This window comes from Peromyscus eremicus, chromosome 9 (assembly GCF_949786415.1).
Source record: "Peromyscus eremicus chromosome 9, PerEre_H2_v1, whole genome shotgun sequence".
Lineage (NCBI taxonomy): Eukaryota > Metazoa > Chordata > Mammalia > Rodentia > Cricetidae > Peromyscus > Peromyscus eremicus.
In genome coordinates this window covers 2,883,169-2,904,351 of record NC_081425.1, presented here as the reverse complement: position 1 = coordinate 2,904,351, position 21,183 = coordinate 2,883,169, and the positions used below count along the sequence as shown (strand labels likewise).

The following is a 21,183-nucleotide window of genomic DNA, read 5'->3' as shown; positions in this document are numbered from 1 at the left end:
TCTCTGGAGTTGTGGGTTGTTGTCTGGTTATCCTTTGCTTTACATCTAGTATCCACTAATGAGTGAGTACATACCATGTTTGTCCTTCTGAGTCGGGGTTACCACACTTGGGATGATATTTTCTAGTTCCATCCATTTGCCTGCAAATTTCATGATGTCATTGTTTTTTTACCACTGAGTAATACTCCATTGTGTATATGTACCACATTTTCTTTATCCATTATTCAGTTGAGGGGCATCTAGGTTGTTTCTAGGTTCTGGCCATTATGAATAATGCTGCTATGAACATAGTTGAACATGTGTCCTTGTGGAATGATTGAGCATTCCTTGGGTATATGCTCAAGAGTGGTATAGCTGGGTGTTGAGGTAGATTGATTCCTGTTTTCTGAGAAACCGCCATACTGATTTCCACAGTGGCTATACAAGTTTGCATTCCCACCAGCAGTGGAGGAGTGTTCCCCTTGCTCTGCATCCTCTCCAACATAAGCTGTTATCAGTGTTTTTGATCACAGCCATTCTGACAGGTGTAAGGTGGTATCTCAGAGTCGTTTTGATTTGCATTTCTGTGATGACTAAGGATGTTGAGCGATTCCTTAAATGTCTTTCAGCCATTTGAGATTCTTCTGTTGAGAATTCTCAGTTTAGCTCTGTAGCCCATTTTAATTTAATTTAATTTAATTGGATTGTTCAGTATTTTGATGTCTAGTTTCTTGAATTCTGTTTTTGTTTGTTTGTTTGTTTTGTTTGTTTGTTTTTTCAAGACAGGGTTTCTCTGTGTAGTTTTGGTGCCTCTCCTGGATCTCACTCTGTAGACCAGGCTGGCCTCAAACTCACAGAGATCCACCTTGCTCTGCCTCCCAAGTGCTGGGATTAAAGGTGTGCACCACCACCGCCTGGCTTGAATTCTTTATATATTTTGGAGATCAGCCCTCTCTCAGATGTAGGGTTGGTGAAGATCTTTTCCCATTCTGTAGGCTGTTGTTTTGTTTTATTGATTGTGTCCTTTGCCCTACAAAAACTTCTCAGTTTCAGGAGGTCTCATTTATTAATTGTTGCTCTCAATGTCTGTGCTACTGGTGTTATATTTAAGAAGTGGTCTCCTGTGCCAATGTATTCAAGGATACTTCCTACTTTCTCTTCTTTCAGGTTCAGTGTAACTGGATTTATGTTGAGATCTTTGATTTACTTGGACTTGATTTTTGTGCATGGTGACAGATATGGATCTATTTGCAATCTTCTACATGTTGACATCCAGTTATGCCAGCACCATTTGTTGAAGATGCTTTCTTTTTTCCATTGCACAGTTTGGCTTCTTTGTCAGAAATCAAGTGTTCATAGGTATGCGGATTAATGTTAGTGTCTTCAATTTGATTTCATTGGTCTACATGTTGATTTTCATTCCAATACCAAGCTGTTTTATTACTGTAGCGCTATAGTTGAGCTTGCAGTCAGAGATGGTGATGCCTCCAGAGGTTGTGTTATTGTACAGGATTCTTTTGGCTATCCTGGGTTTTTTGTTTTTCCATATGAAGTTGAGTATTGTTCTTTCCGGGTCTGTGAAGAGTTGTGTTGGGATTTTGATGGGGATTGCATTGAATCTTTAGATTGCTTTTGGTAAGATTGCCTTTTTTTTTTTTTTTTAAATCACAGAATAGAAAGAACACTAATGTATGAGTGCATCAAAGGTGTGTAGTCAGCCTTTCTTTGGACCGCCAGCTCCCAAATAATGACACAGAGACTTCTTACTAAGTATGAAAGCTTGGTCTTAGCTTAGGCTTGTTCCCAACTAGCTCCTAAAACTTAAATTAGCCTGTTTATATTAATTTACATTCTGCCATGTGGCTCATCACCTCTCCTCCATACTGTACGTCCAACTCCCTCCATGTCTTGCTGGTGAATCCTTCATGCCAGCCCCCCTCCCCCGCCCCACATGCCCTCTCTTTCTTTCTCTCTCCCTGAAAGTCTTGCCTAGCTATTGGCCATTCAGCTCTTTATTAAACCAATAAGAAGGTGCCTTTCACACAGTGTGATCAAATGTCCCGCAAAAGAAGTGTAATAGGAATAGATGAAAGAATTTTTGTGTAGTTAGACTGCTGCTTGAGTCTGAGTGAAACACAGCTGGATTCAGACCTTTGAAGATCCAAAACACCAAGGTGTCCTGCTGACAAAATTCTAACATCACCATGGTGGCACCACCGTAAATGGGTCAGTTTAAGGTGAGGAATGCAGTGCTCAACTGGACTGGAATTACCCGTGAGTTAAAATATTCTGATTCAAATTATTTGTTTGGGAGCCTCGATTGAAATGCAGTTAGGTTTCATGAGCCCAAGGTCCATTGGCGTCAACCTTGGTGTAGACATAAGTCATGGAACTCCTCAGTCCTATCTCCAGGTCTGGAGCCCCCATCTGCTTCAGGAACCTGAGTATCTGTCTCCAGATGATGATGACCTATCCATCATTCATCCATTGATCCCTGCTCTTTGTCAGGATAAAACCATGTTCTTACAAATGCATCCTTTCTTAAGTATGTATTCAGCATGATGAATACTTTTTTTGTGGGGAAGACCAAACTAACTTCTTTGTGGACTCACCAGCTCTTTAAAATGTACCCATTTGGGGACATACTGTGACTGTCCTTTCATTTTTCTGTCTATTTGTTCAACAGATAGAAACTTAAAGATCATTTATGTGGGCCAGTTACTGTTCTGGGTTCTCAGAGTTTAGTTTAATAGTAGTTAGAGACCAAATATATAGTCGTGTGCTCATAATCTTAGATAATAAATGTCATGGCACATAGGTGCATTTTAAACAGCTAAAAAAATATCTAATTCAGTACATTAACAGTTCAGTATTCAAAGGTGAGAATTTTCCTTCCTTCTTTCCCAGTTTGGACTTGGCGCATTGGTTAAGTCTACATTTTGGTGTGGTGCTTACCCTTTTGATAGGCAGCTGCTCTTGTAATTTGGTGCCTTAGTGGACACTTTGTGCCATAGTTAGTTGTTAACTTGACGTACTGGGAAGAGGAACCATCAGTTGAGCAACCTCTGTCCGATTAGCTTGTAGGCACGTCTGTGAGGCATTTCCTCCCTCCCTCCTTCCCTCTTTTCCTCCCTCCCTCCCTCCTTCCTTCATCTGCCCTCCCTCCCTCCCTCCTTCCTTCATCTGCCCTCCCTCCCTCCCTTCTTTCCTACCTTCCCTCCCCTCCCCTCCCCTTCCTTTCCTTTCTTCCTTCTTTCTTTCTTTTTTGAGACAGGGTTTCTCTGTGTAGCCCTGACTGTCCTTGAACTCGCTCTGTAGACCAGGCTGGCCTTGAACTCAGAGATTTGCTTGCCTTTGCCTCCAAAGTGCTGGGATTAAAGGCTCTTGTCACTATGCCTGGCTTTGTGAGGCATTTTCTTTATGGATTGGTGTAAGAGGGCTCATCCCATTGTGGGTAGTGCCATACCTGGGCAGGTGGGCCAGCTGTCTAAAAAAATTAGCTGAATGTGAGCCTGGAAATAATCCAGTAGAGTCTCCTGCTTCAGTTCCTGCCCAGGCTTCCCTCAGTGATATAACTCAGTGAGATCTGTAACTTGTCAACTAGATTAACACTTTTGACTCCAAGCTGGTTTGGTTAAGGTGTTTATCATAGCAGTAGAATGTAGACTAGGACAGCTCAGCTCTACCCTTTCGTTTACATGTGTTTGTGAGCAAAGTGTAGTCAGGTTTTCAAAGGTGACTTTAGATGCTCTGCATTTCTGTTCTAATCAAGTCTGGGTTGTCCATGGCCTGTCTCTTCATTTTTCTGTCTAATGGTTATTTAAAGACCATTTTTGTGGGGCAGTCCCTCTTCTGGGTTCTCAGAGTCTAGATTAATAGAAGTCAGAGACCAGATGTGTAGTCATGTGCCATGTGCTCTCAAAGACCAGCTCTTGGTTTTATTTATTTCATAAAAGCTTTAGGATTGTACTCCTGAAATGCTAAGAAATAGATGACTTATTTACAGATTTTAGCCAAGAAGGAAATAATTAGACATTAACCAGAGCGGGAGAAACTTGAGGGAAGGATGTTTCTTTACATTGAAAAATTGAGACTAGCCACTCTTTAGAAAATGTGGAAATTAGAGATACAGCTATGAGTTCAGTTAATTTTATTTATCTATTCTTTTCCTACCATTTATGTTTTTTGTTGTAAAATAACTGATTTTGTTGTTATAAAACAAATATATGTTCATCAAACTTCTAAAGTGTAGAAAATTACTAAGAAATAAATATTATTTATTGATATTTGGGGTTTACTCTGTTTTGTTTTTCCAACTGGAAACTGAGTAACCACTAAATAAAAAACAGATTTGCCAAATTCAAACATTACTTTGTGTATGACTTCGTTTCACCCAGCAGAATCTTGTTTTGTTTTTTTGGCTTTTGTTTTTTGAGACAAGGTTTATAATACCATCTTGGATTGGCCTGGAGCTCATAGAGAACCCCTGTGTCTGTGTCCTGGGTTAACGCAGCGCGCTACCATGCTTGTTTCCAACAGCACCCTTCACGGTGCCGTGGGATCGTGTACGTTGTTGGCTTTTGTGGTGGTCCGGCTTCCCCTTTAATGGCAAGCATTCCTCCAGTGTGCTGTTCTTGAATAATGAGGGTTCTCCCTCCTTTGCTGAGAGCATCTTGATTTAAACATTTTCCTAGAAGTACAAGAAGGTAAAATAAACCGAGGATGTGCCCAGTTGACAGAGCGCCTACCTGATGTGCGTGAAGACCTGGCCACCTCAGCACCGCATAAAATCAGATGTGGTTGAGCGAGCTGTAACCGCAGCACCAGCAAGTGGAGACGCGAGGATCACAAGTTCAAGGTCATCCTCTGTTACCTGGGGAGTTTGAGGCCCCCTTGGGATCTAGCTTTAAAGGGGGGGGGGGATAAAACATCTAATAAAGTGCATTATTATAACTTTTGGCACACGGTGCCAAATTCCAGCCCTTAAGGGTGGTACTAAATTAAAACTTAACGAACAGCTTGAGAGAGAAGGTGGCTGTACGTGCTACACTTCATCTCCCCAGCGGCCCCTTGAAGGTTCTGAAGCCTGCCAGCTGCTTTTTCCTCACTGCAAGCCAGCGCGCTATCGCAGAGAATCATCTCAGGATCATGTAGCTGCTATGCGGGCGAGCTGAGATCTGACTGAGAGTCTTCACCATCGCACGCTGTCCACCCTGTTCTCCCTCTTCCTCCAGCGGGACCAGGATCAGCCTGCGTCAGCAGGATGCGCCAGTCCTAACTAGATCTTTGCACCACGCATGCGCGTGTTTCCTTCCCCACTCACATTTTCCTTCTCCCACCCATTTCATACTCAGCCTTGGTCAGTTTTAGTGTCAGTATTGAAAGTGGAGCCCACCTTCCTCAGCTGCTTTAAGATGCATTTGTGTATAATTTTGATATGGGGAACTTGATAAGTAATTTATCCCAGCATTTTGGGAAAATGTTTGGAAATGACGGTACCAAGAGGGCTTGAAGTTTTATAAGAATAAATGAGAATTATAATTAAATCCTCATTTTATTTAATTCATTGAAAATTCCATAGATGTATACAGTGCATCTTAACCATGTCTCCAGATGTTTCTCTATACACACATGTATGTGTACATGCCTGTGTGAGTGTGCCTGTGTGAGTGTGCCTGTGTGAGTGTGCCTGTGTGAGTGTGCATGTGGAGCCACAGGTCGCTGTTGTATGTCTTCCTCAGCTGGTCTCCTGTATTTTTTGAGGCAGTCTTTCACCGAGCCTGGAGCTCAAACATTTGGCTAGGCTGGCTGCCCATGAGCTTCAGGCATCTGCTTGCCTCTGTTCGCCACCTCCCCACCCCCAGCTCCAGGTTACAGATTTTACATGAGTACTGGAGATTGAACTTGGCACAAGTTTGCACAAAGCCAACACTTTACCAACGGAGTCATCTCCCCACCCTATGCATTTTCTCATTTTTATGCGTTATATTACCATTTTTTGACCACACCCCCCAGTCTCTCTAATGTAGCCTGACACAGTTTGTCTGCATTGTTTTTTAATGATTGGCAATGAAGAGCAATACTTCCAAGGCCCTTAGCAACTCCATAATGAAAAAGTTGTTTTTGCACTGGGGAGCTCAGCATATAAAACTTGCCTGGCCAGTCAAAGAGGTTGCTGTCCAAGCAAGAAGACTCGAGTTCTGATCAAGAGGACCCATGTAAATGTCAGGAGGGCATGGTGGGTGAGGTAACGTCGCCCCTGTAATTTCAGCCTTGGAAGATGGAGACGAGGCAAAGCACACTGGCCAGCTACACTAGCCCCGTCTGTTAGTTCCGTGTTTGATTGACATCTGTTTGATTGACAGATGTTGCCTCATAAAGAATAAGAAGGAAAGCACACGGGGAAGATTCCCAACATTAGCCTTGGGCTTCCACATACATCCACACATGTGCACACCCACCTGCACACACATGCATGCTCACCACATACACTTGAAAAAAATTCTCATACACACATGCGCGTGTGTGTGTGTGTGTGTGTGTGTGTGTGTGTGTGTGTGTCTGTCTGTCTGTCTTAGGGGGCAAGAAAGAAGCCCACAGGAGGAGGAAGGTGGGGATAGAGGGAGGGTGCTGGTTAACAGTAAACAAAGTACAATGACATGACAATAGAGTAAAGTCCTTTTTTTTTTTTTTTTTTTGGGAGCCTGTCCTGGATCTCGCTCTGTAGACCAGGCTGGCCTCGAACTCACAGAGATCCGCCTGCCTCTGCCTCCCGAGTGCTGGGATTAAAGGCGTGTGCCATCACCGCCCAACTGAAGTCCATTATTTTGTATTTACAAAAAGTTAATTAAAAAGCTGTTTTAACTTATCGACATTTTAAAACTACTTAGAAATGAAAAACCCAGCGTAAGGAAAGCAAGCTATTAGGCTGACAGACTTGACCTTCATTCACATAATTGAGTGTGTATACATGTAAACATTTTCTCCTTCCTCTTCCTCCCCTTCTTTTCCTCCCTCCAACCCCTCCCATGTCCTATGTCTTCCTCTCAAATTGATGGCCTCTTTTTCTTATTATTACATTAGTAGTGTTTGTTATTAGTTACACTTATACTCTCTCTGTCTCTCTCGTACACAGACACACAGACATACACACAAACCTGCTTGGGTGCATATGACTTAGGGTCCATCACTTTGTACGGGGTAACCAGTTAGGGGTCTCATCTCTAGGAGAGGCTGATTCTTCCTCCCTCGGCTTGTTCTTATCTAGGTGTGGGACCCAGTGAGATTTCCCCTTCTGAGTTAGCATGTCTGTTGATACTGTCATTGTTTAGGCTTTGTTTAGGCAGCCATATTCGCTGGAGGATGTCTTTCTGTACGCTGTGATATCTGTTGTTCTCATTGGTTAATAAATAACACTGCTTTGGCCTACGGTAAGGCAGCTTAGAGTCAGGCAGGAAATCCAAGGAGAGAGAGAGAGAGAGGAAAGAGAAAGGCGAAATGGGAGAGATGCTAGACTGCCATCCTAAGAACAACATGTAACGGGATGCAGGTAAAGCCATGGAACATGTGGCGATACATAGATTAATAATTATGGGTTGAGTTAAACTATAAGAGCTAGCTAGCAAGAGGCCTGCCATAGGCCATACAGTTTATAAATAGTATTAATCCTCTGAATGATTATTTTATAAGGGCTGAGGGACCGCGGGGCCAGGCGGGACCAGAGAAAACTTATGGCTACACATATTGTCGAGGATTCGTGGGTGTAGCTTTTCTGTCATGTCTTGGGGACAGAATCTCATAGTAGACTTCTTGGTCATCTGACTCTTAGAATCTTTCTGTCCTTTTCTTTGATGTTCTTTGAGCTTTGTGTGCAGGAGTTGTGTTGGCAATGTATCTGTTGGGGCTGGGCTCCCCGTGGTCACTTGATTGTGTCCATTGGGTCCAGTTGTGGTTTTCTGTAATGGTCTCTGTTTGCTGTAAAGAGAAGCTTATTTGATGAAGGGTAAGAGCTACACTTATGTGTGGTATAAGGATAAATTTTAGAATGCAGTTAGGATTATGCTGGTCTAGTAAAGTAGGTTATTGTCTAAGATCCATGACCTCACTAGCCCTGGATAGTTGTCTAGGTTATGAAGCCAGACATGATTTTCCTCCTATAGAATGGGCCTTAAGTCCGTTTAGACAGCTGTGGGTTACTGCCACGATATGAGTACCCTGTTGCACCTTTGTAGTTTGCATTTTCTTTGGGCTGCCAACCAGCTCCCAAATAAAGACATGGAGACATTATTAATTATGAATGCTAGGCCTTTAGCTTAGGCTTGTCCCACTAGCTCTTTTAACTTAATTTAACCTGTTTCTCTTCATCTATGTTTTGCCTCTGGGCTTTTTACCTTTCTTTCACGCTGTGTGTCCTACTTTCCTGCTTCTCTGTGTCTGGCTGTCGTCTTCTTTTCTTTCTTTCCTGAGCCTAAATTCCTCCTCTTACTTACTCTCCCTACCCAGAAGTCCTGCCTATTCCTCCTCCCTTGCTATTGGCCATTTAGCTTTTTATTAGACCAATCAGGTGCCTTAAGCAAGTAAGGTAAAACAGCAACACATCTTTACATAATTAAACAAATGCAACACATCTTTACATAGTTAACCAAATAGTCTGCAAAATGCCTTTAGGGATATTTTGCCAAGCTGGCCATCATTATAGTTAATAGGTCTCACAGATGGATTATTGATTGGATTGATAGGATTATTCCTTCCTTGGCAGTTTACATAATACTTTCTAGTATATCTATACCAAGGGAGACTTTTAGGTTAGATCTAGCTTGAATTTTCTGATTCTTGTGTTCTAAACGTGTGGTGTCTTCAACAGTGGGGACTTACATTCAACCTTTGAGAGGCAATGAGGGGCAGGCTAAGAGCCTGCATTGTTTGGAGTCACTTGGACTACCACACCCAGCAGCTTGCATGGAGGCTTCTCATGCCTGGTCCTGTGTTGTTGTCTGGCTCTCGGGGGGAGCATTGTCAGCCCAAGTGGCATAACTTCATTTGGTAAATGTACATATTAGCTGGGCAGTGGTGGTGGTGCACGCCTTTAATCCCAGCACTTGGGAGGCAGAGGCAGGCAGATCTCTGTGAGTTTGAGGCCAGCCTGGTCTATAGAGTGAGTTCCAGGACAGCCAGAACTGTTTCACAGAGAAACCCTGTCTTGAACCCCCTTCCCCCAAACAAGTACATATACACACACACACACTTATATGTATTATGTATAGCTTTAGGTAAGTGCAGTGATACAGTCCTTGAGGTTTTATCAGACGTCTTTGCTGCACTTTGTCCCTCCTTCCACCCTCTCCTGGATGTCAACATTTCTGAAAGCAAAACTGTGGCAAGTGTTACATTTTACTTTAAAATTTAACCTTAAGTGGATTTATCCATATTATAGTCTCCAGTCCTGGCTTGTGATGTTCGTTCTGTCTTGTAAAATTAGACATGCTTGCTGAAAAGAAACCACACAAATGTCTAGTGTAGAAAGGGCTAGTCTCACACAGTCACTTGCCCACCCACGTAAACAGCATTGATCGCTTAGTTGCAACTTTTCCCTAGCTATTTATGGTGGGTTCTCTTCTCTTAGGCACACATAGATAGATGTATGTACATGTGTGTATTTTTGGTTTAATGTAGAAACGGAATTCAAGTGTACATTTTATGTCCTCTCAGCATTAGATATTAAAAATCACAAGTTTGAATGACTGTAGCATTTTCTAACACTAAAATGTTTCTCTTCAGTATTTTCCATTGAGAAACTGTCAAGCTGAATGTGTCTGGAAGTTCGGATCCCATCGTTCTTTTTCTTTTCTGTCTTCCTTGGCTTGTTTGTTGGTTGGTTGGCTGTTGTTCGGTGAATACCTGGCAAGCACTCTACCCCTGAGTTGCACCCCAAGCCATGGTCCCATTCTTTGCCTTGAACTCAGAGATTTGCCTGCCTCTGCCTCCCGAGTGCTGGGATTAAAGGTGTGCACCACCACCGCCACCACTGCCCAGCTCTTTTTCCTTTTTAAAGGACTTTATTATTTGTTTTTTTTTAATTCTTATTTTAAAATTTTATGTATATGGGTGTTTTGCTGCATTTATGTCTGTGCACACGTGTGTGTCTAGTTGCCCAAGGAGGCCAGAAAAGGGTGTTGGATCCCCTTGAATTGGAGTTAGAGACAAATGAACTGCCATGTCGGTGCTGGGAATTGAACCTGTGTTCTTTGGAAGAGCAGCCAGTTCACCCCCCCTCCCCCTCCCGAGACAGGGTCTCAGTGTGTAGTTCTTGCTGACCTGGAACTCACTATATAGACCAGCCTGGCCTCGAACTCACAGAGATCCACCTGCCTCTGCCTCCTACCTGCTGTGATTAAAGACATGCACTATGACAGGGGGTCACATTCTTGAAGTCACTCAAAAAGAATAATCACAGTTATGGACTTCTAGGAGCAAAGAATGGGACATTGTGCAGCTCTTGATCTGTACTGCCATTCTGGGATGGGAAGCTTGTGTTCCTGAACACGTGTCAGCTGTGGATGGCAAGCTCCTCACCACACACTTGTAACCATTGAGCATGATAATTTAAACAATCTTGTCAATGGAGAGACTAAATGTTATCTCCTTGTTCTCTTCATCTGCGATTGTTTGTGAGCCTGGGAAAGTGAATGTTTTTCTTTTTTGTGTGTGGTTTAGCTCTTCATCTTACAGTTTTGATTTTTGTAGTTCACATATTTTTATAATTTCAAAGAATACACCCAATTTTTTTGGTTTTTTGAGACAGGGTTTCTCTGTGTAGTTTTGGTGCTTGTCCTGGATCTCGCTGTGTAGACCAGGCTGGCCTCAAACTCACAGATATCCGCCTGGCTCTGCCTCCCGAGTGCTGGTGTGCCACCACTGCCTGGCCCCAAATATTTTTTAATTGATCAATTTTTGGCATATTCAGTAGATTTCACTATGAAAATGAGCAATGAGCCCATTGTGAGTTCCAGGCCTGCCAGGACTACACAGTGAGACTCTATCTCAAAAATAAACAAAAAAAGAAATTAGCCCAGGAACAAGCTCCTAATTGTGTGTCAGATATGGCCCTGTGTTTTCAATATGGTCTGATGGCAAGCCTTCCTCGATCTGTCTGTGGATTGATTATTATATGGAAGAGAAGTCATTAGCTCTTCTAACATTCCTGTGGTTGTGTATTTACTGTGGAAGCCACCTTGTGGAGTCCAGCACGGAGTCTAGCAGTCTCTTTTTCTACACTGCCTCAGATCCGTCCTTCTCTGCTGCTGCTCCTTGAGCTGTGTGTCGCCTTTCTTGGCACTTTTTGTTTGTTTTGTTTCCCTGGCACCCTGCTGAACTTTGAAGGAACCCCAAGCTCTCTTCTCCTTTGAGACTTCCAGCCCTGTATGTGCTGCTTCTGTTGTAGAAGGTTGTAGGATTTTACTTGCTTGCCAAGCCTTCTTTCCAGCGAGGCTGTCTGTGGGAAAGAATGTGGGAGTAGGCTTGGGGAGGGTTTTATGGACGGCCCAAGTGGCCCACTGATGCTCTCAGTGGCATTGCTCCTGCTAGAGGTAACTTTAAACAGTGTTGGGCCCAACAGCAATGGCCATTAGTCCTCCTTAGTCACAGCTATATTAAAGAGAAAAGTCTCAGAGTGTTCTTATAAATACCTGTCTAGTAGATCAGTTTCCCACCGTAACAGAGAACAGGAGAGGCAGGCTGAGAGTTTTCAGCCAACAATAAAATTAGTAGAATCGAGTGACTGTTTTGTTAGAACTGTGTTTATTTTTACAGTTATCATCTCCAAATACCAAGTGACATTTTTTATTGTAGTGATAGAGTTTTCTTTAAAATTTATGCATGCAAATTATAGCGTGGGAACTTGTACCTAATAGAGTAGAAGGTACAGAACAGAGTGGTCACTCCAGTGGGTCTGTGGGGTGGAGTGCAGTGTGAGAGGTGCTGTGCATCATGATTGCTCATGTTCCTTCCCAGAGCTTCCCTGTGCCCTGGCTTCATTTGAAAGGATACACTTCTCTAGTGTCTGGAGGGTTGTTATCTCAGAACAACCGGACAGGAGGAGGAGCTGACGGGGCCCCAGTCCACTCTGTTAGGCTGGAATTTGGTTTCCCTCTCTTTCTGGTTTCCTTGCTTTTATTTGCTCTTTGCTTCTTTGGACTTGGTTTTAGTGTTTGAGGTTTGAGTGGGACCTTTTCTTTCCCTCAGCTCACAGACTAGTGAGGTACAGGGAGGTCACATAGAAGCCCAGACTTCACTGTTTCAAGCCTGATTCTCCTGTGGATTTTCAACAGAGAGGCTGGGCCCCTCTAAAGTCAGACTCAGGCCCTGTAGATGTGTGCTTCACTTGTGTCTTTCCAAGTGGGCCAATGTGGTCCACATGGACAGCCTCAGGATGCACGCATACCATCTGCTTCTCTCCTCTGATGTCCTAGCATGCCCTTGTAGCTCTGGCCTTTTTACCTGGCCTTTTTTCCGGGTGAGATGCTGAGTCTTTGAATGCCTGGATCTATACCTGGCGTGTCCCCAGGTGGTTATCCATAGCATTCTCATGGATGGGGGTGGGGGGTTCTTGGCGGGTGGGGAGATGCGTGGGCTACGTGTCTCTGTGACATGGAAGGCTGTGGGAAGAGGTTGAGGTATTTGGGACTTTACAATGTCCATATTTCAGTTGTCTCCTGAGGTGAGTGACCTGGCATTGTGGCATGGCATCTCGGTCTTCTGAGTGTGTGCTGCTGCTTGGCATGGACTTCCTGTGCCACTGAGCATGCCTGGGCTCAGGCTCTAAAAACAACTCATTTTTTTGGCACCTACCTCAGATTTCCACATTTTGGAATTATGTTTTCTTATCCCTTACAGTTTATTGTACAGGTGGAGAGCTTTCCACAAGCATCTTGACTCAGCTTTCAGAGCTGTTTCTACTGTTGAAGGGCTTACCTTGTGCTTAAGAAACAGGAGTGTCCTTACCCCTTTTCACTGTAAAATTTTTTCATTGTAACTGTGTTTCTCATCTAATTAGTGCTTTTAATAGTCACTGCTTTTCATGATTAGTGAAGGGGTTAGTGTTTACATTAAATCTCTCTAGTGAGTATAAACCCAACTAGAGTTGAGCACAGTGGTAACACTAAGTAAGATGTCAGTGCCTGATGCTGTTTTGGGTGCTTTGCAGATTTGATACACTTTTCTATGACCTGGGAGCCAGCCTCAGCCTTCAGTGCTGTTTCAGAACATCCTTTTAAATTTGATTGCTACTACTCTCAGCTCATCCTGTCTACATGTTTTAGATAGACACCTTTTTGAGGGCAAGTCCTTGTTCCTGTTTTTTTTTTTTTTTTACTCTAGAACCTTCTTGGCACTTTCTTCTGTTCATTTTCCCAGTATACTTCACAACCATCGCCACAGCAACAGGTGTTTGTCGGCTCCCCTTGTGAGACAGGCATTCTGCCTGATTGCCTGGGCACTTTGTAAGGAGCAGTCAATGAGGCAGGTGCCTGGTGTCACTGAATTCTCCCCAGAGGATAAGGGACAAAAAACCATTCATGGACGGCTTTCAGTTTTGTTTTGTTTTGAACCTCTAACCAGTCTGGGGAAATGAGTGTCACAGTTATAAACTGGAACCCTTTGGCCCTGGGCAGTCTTACAGAGGTCTTTGTGGAGATGGTCGCCAGAAGTACTTGTTCATCACACTGCAACATGGTCACTCGAGACAAGTCCTTTAGGAGTCTGCCCAGGAAGCCTAGTGGCCTGGGAACTAAATGGAGGAGGAAGCTGAGGGCACCTCTCCCAGTGTGTGGCTTACTGTACTTTTGTGAACTTCCACCCTTGGTTTGTTTAGTCCCTTTCTCATAATAAAGTTGTGAGGAAGTTACTTCATGAGATACTACATGATCCCTTTCTTTGTGGGAACCCCAAGAACTTTACCAACTAGTTAAACAGTCATTAATGGGAAGATGAGTGTTTGTGGTGGGGTATGGCGGCCCCTGCTTGAAGGGTGTCAACCACACTGGGTTTTTGACCTGTACTTTTGCAGGCCAGACATGTGGGGGCAGATCGAGTTACGGGGTTGCTGCTCCCCCATTGTGTCTGCAGCTAGCATCCTTCTGTAACAGATCATACAGTTAAGCAAAACCTGTGGTTAGTGTCTTCAGTGCTCAAAATATTCAGGGAAAATTCACACAGTAAGATTCTCCTTCCAGCCTTTTAAAGTATTTACTTATTGATGTTGCTGTATTTGTATTATTTTGCTGTGAGGTTTGCCCATGACATGTAGCAGGCACCAGGATGCCATTCCTCTCCCCCAGACAATATTCCATTGTATGGAATATGTTTTATCTTTTTCATTTGTTGGTGGTCACTCGGCTGTGTTTTACCTGCTGTGATAATACTGCTTTAAACATTCATATATAAGCTTCTGTTTGAGGTCCTGTTTTTGCTTTGCCTGGATATATGTCTGGGAGTGGAATTTATGAGTCGTTCAATCTATGTTTGACTTTTTGAAGATCAAAGTTTTACTTTAAGTGTAAGATAGTAAATATATAAAGTATATTTTTCTCAGTAGATATTAGAAAAAGTGTTTTTTTTTTTTTTAATAGTAAGGCAGAACTGGGTTCAAATAGCAGCCCCTTTACCATAAAACTGTGACCTGAGGCAAGCTATTTAATCTTCCAGCCCTTTTCTTCACCTAAAGTCTGTGAACAGTGAATTCCTACCTCCAGATAATAAGGACTCAGGAGACTCGGGAAGGCCTTTTATCAGGACAGTATTGGATATGAGATAATCCACCTGAAATGGAGTCATTATAGTCATTATTTTATGGCCACAGCCACCTAAGCCTAAGTGGTATTAATTGCCACAAATAATGGTAGTAAACTTTGGTCATACCAAAGAGAAGTAGAACTAAATGACTCCAAAGAAATCTTAGCTTTGCTGTTTTATACCACGCTCACCATAGATGGTTTCCCTTTGACTTTTAGATGAGTGCATTGCCTGCTCGTTCAGTCATAGCATGCCCATCCTCAGAGGGAAAGAGATGTCTGTCAGAGAAACGACTTTTCAAAGCGTATTTGTTTACTGCTTAGGCTCTGGTGTACGAACTACTTTCTGACTCCACTCACAGACAGGAAGTTGACTAGTGACTTGCCTGAGCTCTGGGTATGAGGGTATGTGAACTTTTCCTTGAATAAGTAACTAGTTAAAAATGAATTTTCCATTAAAATAGATTTGTGTAAAAAGCAAAACATCTCATGAGTAGAGCATGATTATCATTGTTAGTATTTTGATACATGCTTTACAAAACATCTATTTATGTTGTTTTTTAAAAACTGTTGTATTATAATGCCACTAACACTATTTTTAGGAACATCTTTTTAAGGCTTGAAGTATTTTTATACTACCTATTTCTTAGTGTTGAATATTATTCTGTCTTACACATAGAACATAATTTAATTTTTCTATTTTCCTTCTGGGTATTTACAGATACTATTTTTACAGTAATATAGACAATGCTAGGAGAGTATCTTTCTGATAAAGTTGTTGTGTATATCCATGGTAATTGCTGTGGCCTGAATCCTCAATATGTGTGTGTATGTGTGTCAGAATATGGGAGAGAATATGTGTGTGTGAGACTGTGTGAGAGATAGTGTGTGTGTGGCTCAGAGAGAGAGAGAGTGAGTGAATGAATGAATGAATGACTATGTATATGTATGTGAGCTTACCACCATAGTGACAGGTACTTGGGAAGAACAGTTTCAGTGTGGAAAGAGTTACCTCAGATCGTGGCTTTAGAAATGTGAATCCATGGTTAGCTGGTTCTGTTGCCTTCGGGCTGTGTGAGGCAGTACTATGGTGGTGAGAATGTGTGATGGAGGAGGAGCTTGTTTCGTGGCAGCCAGGAATGATGGGTAGAAGGATGGAGAGAGAGAAGTGTAAGGTGGGGGGAGGGTAAAGGGAAGGAAGAAGGGGAGGGAGGGAGAGAGGGAGAGAAGAGATGGAGGATGTAGTTGGTTGTTATATACTCTTTGGGGGCCTGCCACCCTGCTCGCAAATAAATATAGAGATTTACTCTTTCTTAGGAATGCCTGGCCTTAGCGTGGCTTTTCTAGCCAGCTTTTCTGACTTAAATTACCCAGTCTGTGTTTTCCTCTGGGCTCTTCCCTTCTTACTCCATGGCTGGCTCCTGCCACCCTCCTCTCCTTCTCTTTTTCTCGCTCCTCCCTCTTCTGAGCCTAGATTTCTCCTATTTATTCTCTCTGCCTGGCAGCCCCGCCTGTTTCTCTCTCCTGCTTAGTTATGAGCTGTTCAGCTCTTTATTATACCAATCAGGTGTTTTAGACAGGCAAAGTAGCACAGCTTCACAAAGTTAAACAAATGCAATGTAAAAGAATGCAACATATCTTTGAATCATTAAATATTCCACAGCATAAATGAATGTAACACATCTTCAACTAATAGTCCACAGCAGGAGGACTAGGGTCCACCCCCACAACAGGCTGTTCAGCTCTGAATCAATCCAGTGGTGGCAATTAGTCCCATTATCATCCAGCCACCTCACACTACTGCTCTAGGGACCAGTCTTTCAACAGCCTTCGGGGTGCGTTTCATATCAACAACATAGTTGTACAACTTAGTTTTGATAACTTGAGCATTAATAAGTGTCTGTCCCGCTGTTACTTACACTTTCCACAGACTGTATTCTTTTTGCTGTCTGCATTCAGAGTTGCATTTGCTTGTTTTTTTTTTTTGTTTTTTTTTGTTTTTTTTTTTTTTTTTTTTCCGAGACAGGGTTTCTCTGTGTAGCTTTGCACCTTTCCTGGAGCTGACTTGGTAGCCCAGGTTGGCCTCGAACTCACAGAGATCCGCCTGGCTCTGCCTCCCAAGTGCTGGGATTAAAGGCGTGCGCCACCACCGCCCGGCTTGCATTTGCTTGTTATTGACAAGCACCATGGTAATGTGTTAGTGCTTTTTGTGGTAGTTTATGTCTTTCACTTTGTCAGCAGCAAGGTGAGAGTACCAGTGGACTGTGGGTATGTATGGTATGGTATGTATGCTATGCTGTATGGTATGTAACACAGGATATGGCTGTATCAGTATCAGATTGCCAGGGTTTGAATCTGGGTTCCGCTGGATGCCACTGCTAGGCGGCTGTCAGATCCATCTTGTGCATCTTTTCTGTGTGCTCAGACTCCTTTCTTATCCTGCCTGTCCTGGAGTGCCGTTTGGTAAGCTTGATCATGCTTGCTTCTTCCTTCCTCCAGGACGGCCTTCCCACCCACCGGAGGCCAGTCTAGTTCTCCTCGCCCTTCCTGGGTGGTAGATCCAGATGCCTTTGTCGGGCTCTTGGAAAGTCTTGCTGATGTGTCTCTTTGGAGGGAGCCAACCTGATAATGTAGTCTTAAAAAGATGGCTCATTCTTTGAGAGTTTTGTACAGTGTGTTTTGGTCATAATCTCCTCTCAGCTTTTCCCAGACACACTTCTCTTCCTTACCCACCCAGATTTGTGACCTTTAAAAAGAGCAACAGCAATAAAACTCAGTATAGTTGTGCTGCTAAAACATTCTTGGATGTTTTGTACTGGAGCTGCACACCAGGGGCTATACTCATGGAAAACCGCCTCTTCTCCCAGCAGCTAACAGTTGCTGGCCGGGTGGGATTGTATGCTCAGCTCCCCTCTCCATTACTGGGATTCGGTTTGGCCTAGGCTTGCTGTCATACTGATTTCAGTGCACAGCCGCTCTGCTGTGTTCAGAAGACATGTTTTCCCCATTGCCATCCGCCACCTCTGGCTCTTACGCTCTCTCCGCCCCTCTTCCTCAGTGATCTCTGAGCCTTGGCATTGAGGGGAGGGTATACATGTTTCCTTTAGGGCTGAACATTCTACAGTCTTTTATTCTCTGAACCTTGTCTAGTTGTGGGGTTAATTACCCTCTACTGCTAATAGAAGCTTCTCTGATGAGGGTTGAGAGACCTATTGATCTGGAGGGTGAACCAGAGGCGGTTCAGGGACTTGATAATGGTCGCTGTGTGGACTCTCCCTCATTCCTTCCCTTGTCCTTCACTTTTGCTGCTTGGGGTCACAGTCCAGTGCAAACCACTTGCCTGTAAGCCTCTGTCTGTCCTTCCCTTTCAGGGCACCCAAGCTAAGGCGTTTGTTACCACGCACAAGTAATGTATTCTCTAAACCTCATTTTCCCTAGAGTGCCAATTTGAAGAGAGTAGTGCATTCTTCACAGAGTTGAGAATTAAACCATGTACTTCTTTTATTTACTGCCACAAGTACTGAAAAGGTGCTGTATGCCAGGTGGTGTTTGAGCTGTGGGGATAGAGTCGTGAACAAGACAAGCAAGGACCCTTCTGCGGTCATAGAGCTTGTGTTCTGAGGAAGACTACGAAGGGTTAAATGAAGACTGAAGTCGAAGGATGCCGTGACTAGTAGAGCAGTGCTGAGGGACGCATCTGGAGCGTGAGAAGAATGTTTGGAGAGATGGGTAAGAGGTGCCAAAGGCCCTCCTTTAGAGATGAATGCCAGGAGCAAGGCCGTAAGATTAAACAATGCTAGCAAGTGTTGGTTAGTGCGAGAGGTCGTGAGCCAGACCAAGGGGATAGCTTATTTTTTTTAAAGCATGTTTTATTTAAATTTTATTTTTGAAGCCAGGTTGTGGTGGTGGCACACACCTTTAATCCTAGCATTTGGAGGCAGAGAGAGGCAGATTTCTGGTTCAAGGCCAGCCTGGTCTACAGAGTGAGTTCCAGAGAAACCCTGTGTCGAAAAACCAAAATAGAAGAAAAAAAAAAAGGGAAACAAAATAAATTTTACTTTTTGAAATTTATGAAAAACATCACACAGTACATTTTCCTTTAACCCATTAATACGGTATACTGCCCTGACTAGCTTTATTTTCCCCCCTGTCCTGGATAAAATTGAAATGGTTATATAAAAAAGAATAAGTTCTTTTAGTAAGTATTTTGTTCATTTTTGTGGGTTTTGGAGTGTGTTTGTCATGGCATGCTTGTGGAGGTCAGTACAGCTTTGTAGAGTTGGTTCTCTCCTTCTGTCTTTACTAGGATCTTGGGGCTCAAAGTCAGGTGGTCAGGCAAGGTGGCAAGTGCTTTTTATCTCTTGCTGGCCTTCAGTAAGTATGATTACTTCTGATTTTTTAAAACAGTTTTCTGTGTATGGTTGTTTTGTCTGCATGTATGTCTGTGTACTGATTGCATGCAGTGCCCATGGAGGCCAGGAGGACTCATCCACTGGAACTAAAGTTACAGATGGTTGTGAGCCACTGTGTGGGTGCTGGGAATCGAATCTGGGTCCCCTAGAAGAATCCATTGTCCTTAACCGCTGACCCATCTCTGCAGCCCCTCTTGTGATGTTTAATTTCAGTGACGTATACCATACCTTGTGTCCTTACCCATGTTCAAGTGCACAGATCATATTTTTGTGTGAAAACCTCCAGAACTCTTTTTACCTCTTAGAACTGTAACTGTGTCATTAAGAAACTCCCTGGTTGTAGCGCCAACTGCCGTTGTCAACCGCCATTTTACTCTCTGATTTTGTGAATTTCACAATTCAAGATGCCACATGTAAAGGGAACCGTGGGATATTTGTCCTCTTGTGACAGGCTCATTTCTCTTAGCTCTGTGTCCTCAGGTTCAGAATTCCTTAACCTTTCATGGCTGAATTAAATCCTGTTGTATATATGTGGCAGCTTGTTCCTGTTTGTGTACTCTTCATCAGTGGACAGTTGGGTAAGTTCTGTTCTCCGTCAGAGCCCTTCCATCTAACAAACACCCATTGACTGCCTTTGGGAATCCCTGGTTGCAGCCAGGAGCATGCCAGCCTCAGCCGCTGCCGCCAGGAGCCTGTGCTCTGGGGACCGAAGCAGGAATAACAGGTACACTTCTTCACACTGAAGTGTGCCTTGAGAACCTGTGACATCCCGGGATATTGGCGGCATTTCTTAGTCATGCCAGACGTAATGGCCCATCTTCTAGTCAGCTAGAGCTGGTAAATCTAAATCCACATTTAAATACCGTTATAAAGCAGTCAGAACAAGTGGGAGAGACCACTGTAGGTAGTTTCAGAGTCGAGGAATTGACCAGAAGCCAGCCACCTTTCTTGGGCTATTTGGTTGAGTGTCATTATTTCTTACCTGGTCATCCGAATGGCTTCCTGACTGGACCCCTCTTGTACGCCTGTCTTCTAAATCTCAAATGATGATGTAACGTGGATGGCATTATCCCTCTACCTAACCTTCCCCACCCCAAACATCCTGCCATCCTGAGGAAGGCTGAAAGCCTCCTCGTGCCTCAGGCTCTGCCCACCTGTGTCCTGTGCGCTGACACCCCCTCCACCTTGGCCCTGACACCCCCTCCCCCCTTGGCCTTAGGACCCGCCTGTGTCCTGTGCGCCGACACCCCCTCCCCCTTGGCCTTAGGACCCACCTGTGTCCTGTGCACTGACACCCCCTCCACCTTGGCCTTAGGACCCACCTGTGTGTCTTGCACTCCTGTGTGTGGATGGTCCTATTGCCTGTTGAATGTGGTTCTTCTTAGAGCCTGTATGCATTCTGTTCCTTTGGTAGAGCTCCTTCCCCCAGATAGTTCAGGGCCTGCTCGCTAAGGTCTCTGTCCAGATCTCTTACCTCTGAGCAAGGCTTCCCTGGCTGCCCTGTGTAGGACGGCTGCCTCTTCCACTAGCTCTTTCATAGTAAGTACCTTAGGTGAGCATCAGAGGCCTGCTGTACAAGAACAAGCCTTGCTTCCCAGCGCCGTAGAGAATCACCTGGGGGTGGGGGTGTCCACCCTACACTGTCTTCAGCTGGAAACATCTGGATGACAGGGTGTCTACCATCTTGAGCTCTGGTAAAGGGAAAAAGCATGAATGATTCACAGCTCTAAGCATCTGTCTGGAAGTGACATTATCTTAGGTTTTCTTGGCTCAAGCAAGTCACATTGCCACCCCTAATGTCAGTGGGGCTTAGCAGCACTTCCTTATGCCTGAGAAGCCCCTGGGAGTTCATAGTGGATAGCAGCCTCAGGCTTTGCCTGCTCAGGTTTTCTGTAGCGTTTGTTTCTACCTGACGTATGTGTCTACCTTTGTCCTGACATCCCTGCTGAACCTAGGGCTGAGAATCATGCATGGTTTAGAGTAAGTGCTTAGTGATTTTAGAGATG

At 43.8% G+C, this 21,183-nt stretch overlaps 1 protein-coding gene and 1 long non-coding RNA gene across 3 annotated transcripts in view; one reads left to right on the top strand and one right to left on the bottom strand.

The window, feature by feature from the left end:
- The window catches only part of Ubac2 (UBA domain containing 2), a 180,876-nt gene that overhangs the window by 8,835 nt on the left and 150,858 nt on the right, over positions 1–21,183 (top strand). The gene's annotated exons all lie outside the window — the stretch shown is intronic.
- Positions 4,227–20,782, bottom strand: LOC131919127 (uncharacterized). The gene is made up of 2 exons (XR_009381165.1): positions 20,500–20,782; positions 4,227–4,669 (listed from the first exon to the last, which is right to left on the bottom strand). It is a non-coding gene; the product is annotated as an uncharacterized LOC131919127 (long non-coding RNA).